A 16,324-nucleotide genomic window follows, 5' to 3' on the forward strand; every position below is an offset into this window, starting at 1 on the left:
GAGGCTGATTGGTCACTATGCACAGCACAGCTGCACCAGATTTTGCACTCTCTGAGTTTAGTAAATCAACTCCATAGTGTAAATCATATCATTCAGGAATGTAGTTCAGTGGTCAATCACGATGACTCGCTGCCCGACGATGGTGCTCCACTACACTAATGCTACAAAATGACAGATTCCTGGCTACTGTGGTAATGTAAACAAAGCATATGGAGATTCTGGGTGACATCATTGACCATAATTAGGGATGAGGTGAACACCCCACCGGTTCGGTTCGCACCAGAACCTGCGAACGGACTGAAATTTTGCGCAAACTTTAGGAACCTATTAAAGTCTAAGGGAACCTGAACGTTCGAAATCAAAAGTGCTAATTTTAAAGGCTGATATGCAAGTTATTGTCCTAAAAATGGTTTGGGGACCCGGCTCCTGCCCCAGGGGACATGTATCAATGCAAAAAAAAGATTTAAAAACTGACGTTTTTCGGGAGCACTGATTTTAATGACGCTTAAAGTGAAACAAAAGTGAAATATTCCTTTAAATATCGTGCCTGGGGGATGTCTATAGTATGCCTGTGAAGTGGCACATGTTTCCCGTGTTTAGAACAGTCCCTGCACAAAATGACATTTCTAACGGGATAAAAGTCATTTAAAACTGCTTGCGGTTTTAATGTAATGTCTAGGTCCGGCAATATGGATAAAAATCATTGAGAAAAATGGCATGGGTAGCCCCCCCCCCGCCCATTACCAGCCCCTTTGGATCTTGTGTGGATATTAAGGGGAACCCCATACCCAAATTTAAAAAGAGAAAGGCATGGGGCCCCCAGGCCCTATATACACAGAACAGCAGTATACAGCGGTGCAAACAAGACAGGGACTATGTAGGTTTGTTGTGTTAAGTAGAATCTGTTGGTAATTTTGAACTGGTATATTTTTAAAGTGTAGCTCCAGTCAAAAAAATCTATTTTTAAGCTTTTTGGAAAACATAGGGAAGGGTTATCACCCCTGTATAATTTATTTTTTTGCCGTACGCCTTTTTCATCTCACTTCCGGTTGTCTCCTTCCGTTTGCAAGTAGGAGACGTTTGTAAGTTAGATGTTTGAAAGTAGGGGCCTGCCCTTTGCTTTGCAGATGTTTGGGCCTAAGGTGTTGGTGTTGCCACAAGTTAACACTGTAAGCCCTCAAAGTGACTCTTGGTGGGCGTTGGAGTGTCCTGCTGTGAATTATTATATCAAGAATTATAATTACATGCCATTGTTGAACAGTGGTAGAAAAATTGGGCCTTTGGTTGTTGTGGTGGTGGTGGTGGTGGTGCTGGTGCAACAATACTGTAAGTCCTCACAGCTACTCTCGGTGGGCGCTGGAACAGGCCCTGCTGTGAAATATTATATCAAGAATTGTAATTACATGCCCCTGTTAAACAGGAGCTGAAAACTTGGGCCTTAGGCACTGGTGCCACAACACTGCAACACCTCACAGAAACTCTAGTTTGAGTGCAGGAATGAGCCCTGCTGCAAAGTAAAAATTGTAATTACATGCCCCTGTTAAACGGGCTGAAAAAATTGGGCCTTAGCCACTGGTGGCGGCGCCAAGAACAAATGTTCTTCCAAGCTATCAGCAGGATCATTGAGGAGGAAGAGGATAGTCATTCAGCATAACAGGATAGTCACTCAGCATCAGCATAGGCAGTCTTGAAAGGATGTGACATTTCAAAAAAATTATTTGGTTACCGTATTTATCGGCTTATAACACGCACCTTTTCAACCGCACTCGGCCGTTCTCGGCTATTTTCAGCCACATAAGCCGAAAGCTGCAGAGAATGTCCAAGTGCGGCCAAAAATAACCGAAAGCCGCCGAGAACGTCCGAGAGCTACCGAGCGCAGCCGAGATACACAGGACATCCGCTCCGTATCTCGGCGGCGCCATTTTTAAATGGCAAGCTGGCAAAGCCACTGTGACAAGGCTGCAAATGACTGACAAGGCTAAATGGAAGGCTACAAATGACTGACAAGGCTAAATGGAAGGCTGCAAATGATTGACAAAGCTGAAATGTAAGGCTGCAAATGACACTGACATGGCTGTATTAATGGGCATTTAAATATAATTTTTTCCTTATACTTCCCTCCTAAAAGTTTTTTCTTTAAAATTCCTCCTAAACTTGGTGTGCGTGTTATAAGCCGATAAACCACCTCTCAGCCTGCCCCTGCAGAGATGACAGAATATCTGGCATCTTTTTGCCTGTGTACTTGCGTAGCCCCTTGAATGCCTACGGAGCACCACTGGTTCCGAGGACAAAGCACAGGGAGAGGCCATGGAGGAAGAAGAAGAGGAGGGGGTGGAGGAGAGAGGTGTGTCACAACCAGTAGTAGCATTTTGGAGGCGTGGTGGTGGAACAACCTCCAACACTGCTGCACCTTGTCCTGCATCCTTCCCAGCTGCCAGAAGAGTGACCCAATGCTCCGTGAAAGATAGGCAACATCCCTGTCCATGCCTGCTGGACCATAAGTCAGCGGTAATATGCACTTTACCGCTAACTGCCCTATTCAGTGAGCCATGGACATTGCCTTCCACATGCCAAGTGGTGTTTGGGAACTGCACATTGCACAAACTCACGGAAGGGAGCCAAGTCTGCCAACTGAAAAGGCAGCAGTTGAAGTGCTAGCAATTTAGCCAAGCTAGCATTTAACCGCTGGGCATGTGGATGGCTGGGAGTGAACTTCTTCCGACGGTCCAGCTCAGTGCAGGTTTCAGAGAGGACTGAAGGTATAGTGGGGTTGGAGATACCAGCTGATGAGGAGCAAGGAGAGGTCCGCTTTGTTCTTTGGTGTGGATCTTGAAGGTACGCTTGCCAATGAACTGCATTCGGCTGATGTTTTGGCCACGCAAGATATGCTTGAGACATATGTTGCAAATAGCAGCGGTGCGATCTGATGCACTCTTCTCAAAAAAGGCCCACGCCAAAGAACTTTTGGAATAACACGGAGAGGCAGCGCCCTGCACAGGCAGAGCTCTGTGGTGTGATTCAGTGGGTGTGCTGCCCTTAAGCTGGCCCCTGGAGGGCACTCCTCCTCCTCCTCCGCTGCAGCTGGTGGAACATGACTGCCAGATTGCTGTCCTTCTTGGGCATCCCCTCTCTCTGGGCTCACGCTTCCTCTACCTGGGCATCATCATCAGAGCCTTCAAAACACTGGGCATCCTCCTGGAACATCTACCCAACACTGTGCTCAAACAGTTCGGGGGACTCCTCAGGAGGACATGGTGGGTCTAGGGAAGGAGTGACTGATGCCATTGAGATGAGGGAAGAGGCCGCGTTGGCAGCTGCTTTTCCAGTACCCTGAGCTTGGATGAGAGAGGATGAGGAGGGCTTGGTCATCCACTCTACCAAGTCTTCGGCATGTTGCGGCTCAACACGTCCAGCTGCCGAAAATAAGGACAAGCGTGTCCCATGGCCACGTGCTGATGACAATACACCTCCTCCACGACCAGCACTGTTGCCTCTAGACACAGAGCCTGCTTGCCCTCTTTTATTGGTTTGTGACTGTCTGTCTCTCCTTGTTGGCCTTCCAGACATACTAATGGCCTATAGGGAGATGAGAACACCAGCAATTGGGGTAGCTTTAGGTGCACACTGAGCAGATGACACAGTACACTGACTAATTACTGCAGCTGCCTGCCTGTGGTATAGGATCAGAAGAACACGAGCAATTGGGATTAGGGATGGCCGAACGGTTCGCCCGGCGGTCATTTCGCGGCGAATTTCGGCTGTTCGTAGTCCGCCCGATCGGCGGACCATTGCCGCCATTCGCCCGGCGGACTTCCGTGTTTACTGTGTAAGAGAACTTTGACCTATGATGACACATCCATCATGGGGTACAGGGCAGCCAATTGAGACATTACAGCACATGGACACTTGGACATTCCCCCTAACTTATAAATAGACCCGATCCGGCGGACATTTTACATTCTTTCTTCTGTCACTATAGGGAGAGGTTGCTGTGGGGAGCAGGGAGAGACTTCAGTGACCCACATCTCTAGCTATTAGGTCCACAAAAGTTCTTTTAAGGACTGGTATAGGTGTTAGGTGTAGTTCAGGATATAGGTTTGAGGCACTGCTGTGCTACTGATTTTTGCAGCAGCCTGTCTTTTGTCAGTGTAGAGAGAGGGACAGGACGCTGTGTGCTGCAGGGACAGTCAGTTTAATCCTTAGCTGTTACTATTAGGTCCACAAAAGTGCTATTCAAGTTATTGTTCCAGCAGCCTCTGTTTTGTCAGTTTAAGTAGGGACAGGCAGGAAGCTGTGTATGAGGCAGTGAGGGACAGTCAGTTTAATCAGTAGCTGTTATTAGGTCCACAAATGTTCTTTTCAGGACTGGTATGGTAATAGGCTTGTACACGTATAATATTCTTTCTTCCAAATATAGAAAGAATATTAAACTTGACTGCTGCCCTTCTGCTGCAGTAGTCCTTTATGAGTATAGGGACTGAGGTACAGTCTGCTACTCATTCACAACCTACTTGTTCCACAAAAGGTCCTTATAAGGACTGGTAAGGTCTAGGGTACTACAGTACATAGGGTTGAGTGAGGTACAGTCTGCTATTCCTTAAGGACTGGTATAGGTACACAATACATAGGGTTGAGGTGCACTACTGCTGACTGCTGCCCTTCTGCTGCAGTAGTCCTTTATCAGTATAGGGACTGAGTTTTGTCACAGGGTCATTTAAAAAATGACAGGCAGAGGAAGAGGCAGGCACTTCCGCAGGGGTGGTAGGGGTAGGGCAGGAGCAACAGGCTTGAGCCTGTTGCAGAAGGTGCGGTCAATTACTTTAAAGGACGCACCAGACTTGGTTGAATAGCTCACTCAGCCTTACTCTTCTGCACCCTCCTCATCCTCTCGATCTGCACCCTCTTCTTCACTCTCTGCTATGTGCACCCCCAAAGACACTACCACCAACAACACCACCACCACCACCACATACCTTCCGCTTGAGTCACAGGAATTATTTTCCGATCCATATCAAGACATTTCTGATGCGCAGCCACTCTTGGTATTGGATCAGCAAGAGGAGGTAGCAACAATCGCCACTCAGCAGTCTGACGACAGTACCCAGATCAGCCCAAGGAGGAGGTTGGTCCCCGGTGTTGCTGCCTACGCCGGGATCTCTACTTAAAGCGGTGGGGAAGGTGACGTCGATGATGACGTGTCTAGTGATGTCACGTGGGTGCCCACAAGAGAGGAAGAGGAGGAGAGTTCAGAAGGTGATATGGACCAGCAGATAGGGAGGAGAAGCAGGAATAACTTAGGCCGCGTACACACGGGCGGATTGTCTGCCCAACTAAGTTCGTCAGACAATCCGACAGACAGTCCGTCCAAATTTTGAATGAACGGACTTGACCACACACGATGAACATGCATGCGCCATACTTAGTCCGTCCAACTTGCCTACACACGAGCGGACTGTCCGCTGAAACCAAGTTTGGACGGACAAAACCAAGTTTGGACGGACAAAATTATGGAAATTCCGAAAGACTAAGTCCGTCAGACTGTCCGCTGAAAAAGTCCGCTGAAGCCCACACACGAGCGGATTGTCCGCTGAAACACGGTTCAGCGGACTAAGTTGGGCAGACAATCCGCCCGTGTGTACGCGGCCTTACATTGTACAGGAGGGACAAAGCAGACTGCAAATGTATCAGGAGCGAGTCATCAACCATGAACAGTCACATCTGGTGCTCCCAGGACATCGGCACATGGCTCCGCAGTGTGGGCTTTTTTTAACGTGTCCGCTGCTGACAATAGCGTTGCCATCTGCAATCTTTGCAGTCAACGCATTAGTCGCGGTAAGCCCAACACTCACCTAGGGACGACCGCCTTAAGAAGGCACATGAGCAGCCATCACCGAGCCCAGTGGGAACAACGGAACACACAAAGCCACACTCCAGGCTCTCACCGTCCAGCCTCGTCTTCTCCTTCTCCTCTCTCCTCACAATTGTCCTCCACTCCACCTTCCATCACGCCAAGCTCACGTTTTTCTGCAAAAAGGCAGGCTTCCGTGGGCCTAATGTTCGAGCGTAAAAAAATGATGACGCCGGATAACCCTCTTGCCCAACGGTTGACGGCTGGCTTGTCAGAACTGATAACCCGCCAACTACTGCCATATAAACTGGTGGACTCGGAGGCCTTTCGAAAATTTGTGGCCATTGGAACACCACAATGGAAGGTCCCAGGAAGGAAGTATTTCTCAGAGAAGGGCATCCCAGAGCTATATGGCCATGTTCAGCGGCAAGTGAATGTATCTCTGGCACACAGTGTCGGTGCCAAGATACATCTGACCACAGACACGTGGTCTAGCAAACACGGGCAGGGAAGGTATATCACTTTTACTGCCCACTGGGTGAACCTTCTGACGGCCGTCAAGCATGTAACCCGTGGCACCCGTATAGATTTGGTTTTACCGCCACGCATTGCATGCAGGCCTAGCTCTTCTTCTCCTCCTCCTCTTCCTACTCCATCCTCCTCCCTCTCCTCCTCGGCTGACTCCTCCTTTTCCGCTGCTAGCGTCTCTTCCGCTGCGCCACCCAAGCTCCCCAGAACCTATTCGACATGCCAGGTGAGACGTTGCCATGCCGTGCTGCGTCTGTTGTGCCTGGAAGCCAAGAGCCACATTGGCCCGGCACTCCTTTCAGCTTTGCGTTCACAGTCAGATCAGTGGCTAACACTGCTCAATTTGACAGTTGGTAAAGTGGTGTGTGACAACGGTGCCAATCTGCTTAGCACATTAAAACAGGGCAAAATCACGCACGTGCCACGCATGGCACACATCTTAAACTTGGTCGTGCAGCAATTCGTTGTCAAATACCCTGGGATCAAGGACATCTTGCGGCAGGCAAGGAAAATCTCAGCCCATTTCAGAAGATCTTACACGGCCATGGCTCGCCTTGCTGACATTTAGCGGCGACACAATCTGCCGGTCAGACGTCTTATTTGCGATTGCCTGACGCAATGGAACTCAACCTTCTATATGCTTGATAGGCTGCTCCAGCAGAAACGTACAGTTAACATCTACCTGTATGAACTCTGCGGCAGAACAGGTTCTGGGGAGCTGGGGTTTTTTTTCACCGCGCCAGTGGCTGCTCATGTACGACGCATGCAGACTTGTGCGGCCATTTGAGGAGATCACCAAACTGGTCAATCGCAGCCATGGCGCCATCAGTGACATGGTACCTTATGCCTTCTTTATGGAGCGTGCATTGCGTTGTGTCATTGATCAAGCTGTGGAGGAGCGGGAAGATGAGGAAGTCGCAATGCTGGATGAATTCCCAGGGGGGGGCTACTCTATCTGAGACAAGTGAACAACAGGAGTCTGAAGAGGAGTCAGAGGAGGATGGTGCCGGGGGCGGATGAGGAGGAGCAAGAAGAGCATGCTTTAAACCTTTCTGGGATCCCTGTTGTTGTGCGTGGGTGGGGAGAGGAGAATGAAGAGGACGACATTATCCTGGATGATGAGCAGGAGCCAGGCCACCACACCACTTCCAGTTTAGTGCAAATGGGGGCCTTCATGCTCCAGTGTTCTAATAGGGACCCCCGTATAAAAAGCATAAGGGTCAAGGACCAGTACTGGGTGGCAACATACTTAGACCCCCGGTACAAACACAAAATGACGGAAATGTTACCGCCGTCACAGAGGGCTGTCAGAATGGAGCACTTCCAGGCCTTGCTTCGAGAAATGCTGCATTCTGCTTTTGCGTGCACTGGCAGAGGAGCAATTCCCACTCCCAGAGAAGGAGTTGCGGGTACCAATCCAACAGCGCCTGCAAGAAGAGGCCAGTTTGAAGATGTGTTGGTGACTTCAGATATGAGGTAATTCTTTCAGCCGACCCATCGACAGGTGTCATCCGGATCCAGCATCAGGGAACGCCTAGACCGTCAGGGTTAACGGCCGATGTGGACGCTCTGAGGAGTGATGAACCCCTGGACTACTGGGTGGGCAGGCTTGACCTCTGGCCAGAGCTTGCCCAATTTGCAATCGAACTGTTGGCTTGCCCCTCGTCCAGTGTCCTGTCCAAAAGGACGTTCAGCGCAGCAGGGGGGATCGTGACCGATAAGCGTATGCGCCTAGCTCACGACAGTGTTAACTACCTTACATTTCTAAAAATGAATGAAGCATGGATCTCGGAGGAATTCAACACGTGACCAGTAGACCATGTATATGTCTAGAAACTATTTTTTTAATTGAGCACACAGACCTTCTTTCTTCATTTGGCTCACTTCCTTGTCCAAAAAAAGCACACTGTACTATATGCCCGTACCCTCCTGTTTGAAGAGGTTGAGCGGTGTCATATTTCTACTGGGTCTGCTTATTATGAGGGGCTCCCACCATCCCTGTGCTGTGCTGACTTCCTCCTGGGGCTGCTTATTATGAGGGGCTTCCACCATCCCTGTGCTGTGCTCATTATGAGGGGCTCCCACCATCCCTGTGCTATGCTCATTATGAGGGGCTCCCACCATCCCTGTGCTATGCTTATTATGAGGGGCTCCCACCATCCCTGTGCTATGCTGACTCAGTGTCAGTGCTGTATATCATGGTGCTGGTGTCAGTGCTGTATATCACGGTGCTGGTGTGAGTGCTTTATGTGACGCTGCTGATGTCAGTGCTCTCCATCACGGTGCTGGTGTCAGTTCTATATCTCTTGGTGCTGGTGTCAGTGCTTTATGTCACGCTGCTGATGTCAGTGCTCTCTATCACGGTGCTGGTGTCAGATCACTCTATCACGGTGCAGGTGTCATTGCTGTATGTCACGCTGCTGATGTCAGTCCTCTATATCACGGTGCTGCTGTCAGTGCTGTATATCACGCTGCTGGTGTTAGTGCTTTATGTCACGCTGCTGATGTCAGTGCTCTCTATCACGGTACTGGTGTCAGATCACTCTATCACGGTGCAGGTGTCATTGCTGTATGTCACGCTGCTGATGTCAGTGCTCTCTATCACGGTGCTGGTGTCAGTGCTGTATATCACGGTGCCTGTGTCAGTGCTTTATGTCACGCTGCTGATGTCAGTGCTCTCTATCACGGTGCTGGTGTCAGATCACTATCACGGTGCAGGTGTCATTGCTGTATGTCACGCTGCTGATGTCAGTGCTCTCCATCACGGTGCTGCTGTCAATGCTGTATATCACGGTGCTGGTGTTAGTGCTTTATGTCGCGCTGCTGATGTCAGTGCTCTCTATCACGGTACTGGTGTCAGATCACTCTATCACAGTGCAGGTGTCATTGCTGTATGTCACGCTGCTGATGTCAGTGCTCTCTATCACGGTGCTGGTGTCAGATGACTCTATCACGGCGCAGGTGTCATTGCTGTATGTCACGCTGCTGGTGATCATCTCCTGCACCCTCTTCTTTGCCTACCCTGTTCTTCCCTCTCCTCCATTGCCTTCATGCGCTCCACAGTCCTGAATTATCACAACAATTTCACATATAAAAAAAGAATGCTTGTAGTTGTCGATCCCAGATTCACCTCATACATGTGTTATGTCATTGGCCATGTGGTGGGACTATGTTTGCACAGCTAGTAATTATTTTGTGGCTGAAAATTTGACCTGTAGGTTTGCAAAGTTCGCCTCCCATTGAAGTCAATGGGGCCCTCCGCGAACGTTACGGTTCGCAAACTATCGGCCGCATTCGCGGGCCGCATTCGCGAAACGTCCCGTCGGAAGTTCGTCCATCACTAATTGGGATAGCTTCAGGTGTACACTGTACAGGGGGCACGATACACCGACTGTAACTGCTGCAGCTGCGTGTGGTATAGGACTAGAACAGGAGCAACTGGAGTAGCTTCAGGTGTACACTGTGCAGGTGGCACAATACACAGACTGTAACTGCTGCAACTGGCTGTGGTATAGGACTAGAACAAGGCGAGCAATTGGGGTAGCTTCAGGTGTACACTGTGCAGGGGGCACAATACACAGACTGTAATTGCACTAGGTTCAAAAGAAATGAAGACACTGTCTCTGCCTATCTGTCTCTATGTCCGCAACACACTACGCAAGACCAACGCACAGGCAGCCTTATATAGTGTGGGGCATGTACTAAACCCCCTGAGCCATAATTGGCCACAGGCATCCTGCCTGTGGCCAATTATGGCTCTCCTCGCTACCGGCGCTATGATTGGCCAAGCATGCAGGTCATAGTGGATGCTTGGCCAATCATTAGCCAGCAATGCACTGCGATGCCACAGTGCATTGTGGGGCGTGAGCGCGAACGGCCCATAAAGTGGCGAGAACGGTCCATAAAGTTCTGTTTTCACCGAATGGGACAAACGCCCGCTGTTCGCGTCAAACATGCGTTCGACTCAAATACCCAGCTCATCCCTAGTCCTAAGTGGGGAGCTTTGGATTCTTGTGATAATTTACTCACATACTGGTCAATTTCCACAGACAATACCTTGTGTATTGCCTGGCCTTCCTCAATCCTGTACCTGCTGTATTCCTGTTCATAACTCTTTTTCAGAATGTGGTGCCAGAGTCCTGCCAGAACAAACACACAAATAGCAACTATCTGAAAGGCGCCATTTGCATTGGCCTTGGTACACTCCCTTCTGCTCTGCCCCATGTGCAAATGTCTAGGACTGCTGATAAATTGCATAATTGTCTGGCAAGTACAGTCTTTCATAAGTCCATGTTGGTTACTACTAATGATAATATTTTCATCAGGAAATTCTTGGATATGGCTCCTTTTCACTGCTTCCAATAGCTTACATCCTATTGATATTAGGCTAACTGGCCTGTAAATCACAGGTATATCTTGGCCCTCATTTAGGCAATGTCAAGAAGAGAGAACTGGAGTGTTAGGGGCTGATACCAAATAAGTAGGAAAAAATCATTGTCACGTTTACTTTATTTTGTCCCTTCACTTTGATAGAGAATTGGCTGCACAGGAAGGAATGTGGCCCAAGGAACATGAGCTAGAATGGAGAAACATAACTGAAACCCAACAGAAAACCAACTGGAGAATAGAAAGTAAACCTAGCTTGTCAGATAATTACGAATGACACAGATAGCATAATCAATATATCATTTGTATTATGTCTGCTATAAAAAAACATTTTATCATTAGTACAAAGTGCAGCCACATTTCATATTAGGTGTTTAAAGTGAACCTGTCTGGATAAACATATATCCAGGCCAATCACAACTAACTCCTGGGGGCAAGTTAGCTGGCGGTTAGGGTGCAGCTCAATTCATATCTTTCACAGAATTCACATAGCATTAACAGATGTTTGCACACCCTAGGGTGACCACTGACTGTGTATTCAGCCATTACTGCAGTGTATATCCTATAAATTACTGAACCAGGCCAGTCACAGAAAACTTCAGGGTTGATTTACTAAAGGCAAATAGACTGTGCACTTTGCAAAGTGCAGTAGTACTCTGCAAGTGAAGTTACTCCAGTGCTTAGTAAATGAGGGGAAGTTCTGATGACTTCCATCATCCAATAATGTGCAAACAAAAATACAGTTTATTTTATTTTCCTTGCACGTGATTGGGTATTCTTTACAAAGTGAAGCTTTGCCTCATTTACTAAGTTCTGGAGCAACTGCACTTGCAGAGTGAACAGACTATTCGCCTTTAGTATATCAGCCCCTTAAAGTGATATTAAAGCTTGGGGTTTTTTTTTTAATTAAAACAACATGTTATACTTCCCTGCTCTGTGTAATGATATTGCACAGAGCAGCCCAGACTCTCCTCTTCTCGAGTCCCCCGCCAGTGCTCCTGGCTCTTTCCCCTGCTGAGTGCACATCATAGCAAGCCACTTTCTATGGGCACATTCGTGTTGTCCCACTCCTGACCTGGGCTGTTTGCATCTATTCAGGCACACAGCCCGGCTTGGCCCTACTCTCACAACCAAGCCTGTGGGAGTCGGGAGAGGGGAGAAAAGCTGCTGTAGACAGACATGGCACTGGACAGAGTTTGGGCTCAGGTGAGTAATTGGGAGGGGGGTGGGGGGCGGTGGGGCTGAGTGGGGAGCTGCATGTTAAGGTTTTTTTTACCTTAATGCAGAATATGCAATAAGGTAAAAAAAAAAAAAACTTTTATCATTACAACCACTTTAAAGTATATTTCCACAATTATGCAGCTTTGAGAAAAGATTGTCATTCGTTTCCATTCACACATTTGTTGAAAATAATTATTATGTTTTAGTTGCTTCTTAGAAGTAGATGTCATGGCTGACTGCAACCATTTACCAGCCAGTTCAGAGTGATCTGTTCCTTAAAAGTGGAAAGGTAAGCTGCAATAAATTTTTATATTTATATATATATACATATATACATACACATATATATACATACATACATATATACATATATATACACACACACACACATTATAAAGCTTATAAAGTGCATATAGATGTGAATCTTAACAGTACCCACATAAATTGTTAAAACGAATCATATATATATATACATATATATACATATACACACACATACATACATGCATATATACACATATATATATATATATATATATATATATATATATATATATATATATATATATATATATATATATATATATATATATATATATACATACATACATACACACACATATACACACATACATATACACACACACACACACATATATATACACACACATATATATACACATATGTTTGTGTGTGTACATATATACACAGGGCCGTCTTTAATTTTGATTGGGCCCTGGGCAAACATTTTCTTGGGGACCCCCCCCCCCCCCCATTCTGAGACATACAAAAAATAGCAGGTAGACTCAAAATCAGTTTACTGCAGCAGATCACGCAGTGATTGCAATTGTTTGCCAGAGGTTACAGCCTATCCTTACTGCTCACTGGCTGGTTGCTAGAGGTTACAACACATCATTTCTGCTTGCCGATTGGTTGCTAGAGGTTAATGCACATCATTACCACTTACTGATTGGCTGCTAGAGATTAAAGCAGATCACTACTGTTCTCCGATTGGTTGCTACAGGCTAATGCACATCTTTACCTCTCACTGAGCAGTGGAGCAATCCTAAATAATTAAGTAAAGGGACACATTAATACACATACTACAGGAGATTGTCAGAGAGTGCAGACATACTACAGGAGAGGTTCAGAGACTGCAGACATACTGCAGAGATTACCAAAGACTGGCGACATACTGCAGGAGACAATCAGAGACTGGGGACATACTACAGGAGACAATCAGAGACTGCAGACATACTACAGGAGACAGAGACTGGGGACATACTGCAGGAGACAATCAGAGACTGGGGACATACTGCAGGAGACAATCAGAGACTGGGGACATACTGCAGGAGACAATCAGAGATTGGGGACATACTGCAGGAGACAATCAGAGACTGGGGACATACTGCAGGAGACAATCAGAGATTGGGGACATACTGCAGGAGACAATCAGAGACTGGGGACATACTACAGGAGACAATCAGAGACTGCGGACATACTACAGGAGACAGAGACTGGGGACATACTGCAGGAGACAATCAGAGACTGGGGACATACTGCAGGAGACAATCAGAGATTGGGGACATACTGCAGGAGACAATCAGAGACTGGGGACATACTGCAGGAGACAATCAGAGACTGGGGACATACTGCAGGAGACAATCAGAGACTGCGGACATACTACAGGAGACAGAGACTGCGGACATGCTTCAGGTGATGGTCAGAGAACTTTCAGCAACGCACAGCTTGACAGTTGAATAACACAGCTCAGGGTTTAAGCAGTCAGGCATTTTATGGGTGTAAGGACATACCTGAGCAGCCAAACTCACTACATACATTTAGAGGTATGTGGGCAGGGCTTTCATTCTCTGATCTCACTACAACAGCCGGGAGCTCCACTGATGCTTTGTAGGGGGCCCCCATTACCCGTGAAATTGGTGCCCCGATGAAGGCTTTGCAGAGTACACAGAGGACATGGGAGGCTGTATTCCCGCGCTAGCCAGCTGAGAGGGGGCGAGGCCGGGAGCTCCACTGACGCTCTGACCCTGCCCCGTGCAGCCTGTATGCTCGGAACAGAGTGGCTGTAGTGAGAGCCAGTGATCGGAGTGGGAGCGTCAGTGAAGCTCCCGGCCCCGCCCCCTCTATACTGGCTGGGGAATACAGAGGTCCAGGGGCGGGGCCGGGAGTAATCCTGAGTGTGGCTCGGGGTTAAATTTCAGTACCATTAGCAGTAACCCCAAGCCACACTCAGGATTCCATCTCAGGATGGACCTTATCTCTACGATCCTGTGATGTCCCACTGCTGTGTCTTTGGGCTGTGTCCTTCGCCCCAATGCCTCTGCGTGCCGGGCTCTATTCCCTGCAAGCGTTGTGACGCATGGGGGGCGGAGTCCAGCGGCAAATTCAAAAAGTACAAAAAACTTAACACATAGTACACTGTAATCTTACAGATTACTGTATCAAATCATGTCACCTCCCCTTTGTCCCTAATGCTTTGTCCAGTGCCCTGTGTGCACTTTTATATTATACAGTATACTGTTCTCTCTGCCTGGAAACGAGATTTTCCATGGCAACCAAAAAAAGTGTCCCTTTATGTCAAAAAGTGGTTTTAGACCAGCTAGAAAACAGCGATAGTGAATTAGAACCCCTTTCAGAATTGAGCGATAGTGATTAGTGGGAAAATTCATTCATAAATATATTCAAAAAATATTTTTCTATTTTTGGATAGAGTTGTGAAGGATTTGAACTTCTGTTGGGTTCTAGTGCTATCCATATTTCCATTAGAGAGATGTACTAAGGGTACTTTTTGTCTGTTTGTACCTCTTTGTTTCTGCTGAACCATCCAAATTGCAATCTGTCTATGGCCAGCTTAAGATAGCTAAACACATTTTCCTTACTGCACAGCCAGCAAAGGGAAACTGTGACCAGTGACACCAATTCCGAAGTATCATTGAGCACGTTTGATGGCAGATGTTTTTAACTGAAATGTCACAGGGGGTATAAAGTCAGTGTCAGCTGTAACCTCTGCAATCCTTAATAATACAGTGATGGTAGTGTCCTATTTTCACATGTACCCAGATCTTTCATATTTACATTTTCTCAGGAGCCCCCCTAATGAAGCCCCCTTTCATAGGGTGACCAGACATCCCCAGTTGCTGGGGACAGTCCTCAGATTGAGGAAACTGTCCCCAGAATAGGTTTTCCCCAGTTTTGTTCCTGGGATCTAGGGCCGATCCTGGGTGGGGTACCAAGAGCTGGAGCAGAGGGGGGAGGGGCCCAGGGCCGGCCCTACCATGGGTCCCATGGTCTGTCTGGGGGGGGCGGGCTAGTGCCGCCGGATTATACAGAGCGGTTATCTCCCGCTAACATGGCTGTCAGACAAAGTTACGCCTCCTGGGCTGGCTCCTAAGATAGGCAGCACACTGGTGGCATCTATCATAGGAAGTGGGACTTTGTCTGAGGACAGCGGCCACGCATGGTAAACAGGAGATCCCCACTCTGTATAATACGTCTCTTCTACTCGCTGGCTATGCACTGGTCATAGGTAAGGCTGAGCTGCTGGGCACTGAACAGATTGCATTGATGGGCACTGAACAGGCTGGGCTGATGGGCACTGAACAGGCTGGGCTTCTGTGCACTGAACAGGCTGGGCACTGAACAGGCTGGACTGCTGGGCACTGAGCAGGCTGGGCTGCTGGGCGCTAAACAGGCTGAGCTGCTTGGCACTGTACAGGCTGGGCTGATGGGCACTGAACAGGCTGGGCTGATGGGCACTGAACAGACTGGGCTGCTGGGCACTGAACAGGCTGGGCTGCTGGGCACTACACAGGCTGGGCTGCTGGGCACTAAACAGGCTGGGCTGTTGGGCACTAAACAGGCTGGGCTGTTGGGCACTAAACAGGCTGGGCTGTTGGGCACTAAACAGGCTGGGCTGTTGGGCACTAAACAGGCTGGGCTGTTGGGCACTGAACAGGCTGAGCTACTGGGCACTGAGCAGGCTGAGCTACTGGGCACTGAGCAGGCTGAGCTACTGGGCACTGAGCAGGCTGAGCTACTGGGCACTGAACAGGCTGAGCTTCTGGGCACTGAACAGGCTGAGCTTCTGGGCACTGAACAGGCTGAGCTTCTGGGCACTGAACAGGCTGAGCTGCTGAGCACTGAACAGGGTAAGCTGCTGAGCGCTAAACAGGCTGAGCTGCTGGGCACTGAAAGGCTGAGCTGCTGGGCACTGAAAGGCTGAGTTGATGGACACTGAACAGACTGAGCTGCTGGGCAATGAACAGGCTGAGCTGATGGGCGTCGAACAGACTGAGCGGATGGGTGCCGAACAGACTGAGC

This window comes from Lithobates pipiens, unplaced genomic scaffold, assembly GCF_037356315.1.
Source record: "Lithobates pipiens isolate NorthernLeopardFrog02 unplaced genomic scaffold, aLitPip1_a1.2 Scaffold_25, whole genome shotgun sequence".
Lineage (NCBI taxonomy): Eukaryota > Metazoa > Chordata > Amphibia > Anura > Ranidae > Lithobates > Lithobates pipiens.